Consider the following 1472-nt stretch of genomic DNA (forward strand, 5'->3'; position numbering starts at 1 on the left):
CCACTAAAGGGGCAACTTGCGTCAGTTTTTAGATGGGACAAACTACATATGTGTATATGTGTGTGTGTGTGTGTGTAAATATATATATATATATATATTGGTGTACTTTGGTGACAGATTTTCTTGTAGGCAGATTTTGTTAAACAAGACCGATGTCTGTAGGTTTACTTTCTTCTTAGAATTCTTCTCAGGAAGTCGATAAGCCGTCTTAAAAGTTGTAGCTAGTGATGAGTTGGCCGACGCGTTTCGAATGCGTTATGCATCCATTATCAAGGCTGGATGTTGTGTGAATTGTGATTACTGTTGGTGGATATTTATAGGTATGGGTAAGCAGGTCGACTTCTTGAGAAGAATTCTAAGAAGAAAGTAAACCTACAGACATCGGTCTTGTTTAACAAAATCTGCCTACAAGAAAATCTGTCACCAAAGTACACCAATATATATATATATTAGTCTTATCTGGTATTTTAAGTAAAAGGATATTTAATGAAACAGTACCCGCTGGTAGGTTTACACATTTTTAAATGTTTGTTTACTTAATACTAACTTTACGTGTGTTTAGTTTACTGACGCCTTCACTATACGTAATCGACAAAACTTACTGCTGTACAGTACAATAAATGATACGTACATGATGTCAGAAAAACACGTAGGTTCAAGAAGTCTTGATACAATATGATACATACATATTCAAGATGTATATGTATAGCACAAAAACCAAACGAAATGGAAGCGTTAGTTAAGAAAATAAGCTTCTTTCCCATAATACTGTTAACATCTTTATAAAAAAAATATTTGACTAAAATAGTAGAACGAATGTGAATGTTTTAAGAACACCAACCTATGATTGGTACATTCGTTTACACGGCGTTTAAACATATTGTTAACCATTCAGATGATAGGAACTTCAATTAATTTTTTATTGTGCGATCTACGAAAGACATTTTTTTTAATCAAATTCATCACTAAGTAACGTTTCCACATATCGTAGTCAGACGAGAAAGATCTGTGTCATTTGATAGCCTACCACTGGTAAATATTATTTATAAGACATTAAACTAAGGAGGTTTAATTTTTGCTTGAATCAGATTTGAATTTTCATTTGCGAAAATAACTTGTAAGTTATCTCAGTGCTCTAAAACTCCATAGATTACACTAGATAGCTAAATGAAACACACTCCTCAACTTCTCTAGTATCCGCGGTGAAGCGATCTTTTTTCTATTCTTTAATTTTCTCCAAGATTAGTTTCGAGTCGATAGATAGAACTTCAAGAACTTACGTCTAGTTTGATACTGTTACGACAGCGGGGGTCACGTGACGCTAGTAACACGTCATATTCTCGAACGTTCACGTCCCTTCCTGATGTCTCGAGAGGCTACTAGATATGCGGTAGTTTTGTATATATATAAGCCGCCAAGAAGTGACGGTAGCAGTGTGTAATTGACAGTTGCGTGGAGCATGTGAGACGTTC

Source organism: Limulus polyphemus, unplaced genomic scaffold, assembly GCF_000517525.1.
Source record: "Limulus polyphemus unplaced genomic scaffold, Limulus_polyphemus-2.1.2 Scaffold4, whole genome shotgun sequence".
NCBI classification, from domain to species: Eukaryota; Metazoa; Arthropoda; class Merostomata; order Xiphosura; family Limulidae; genus Limulus; species Limulus polyphemus.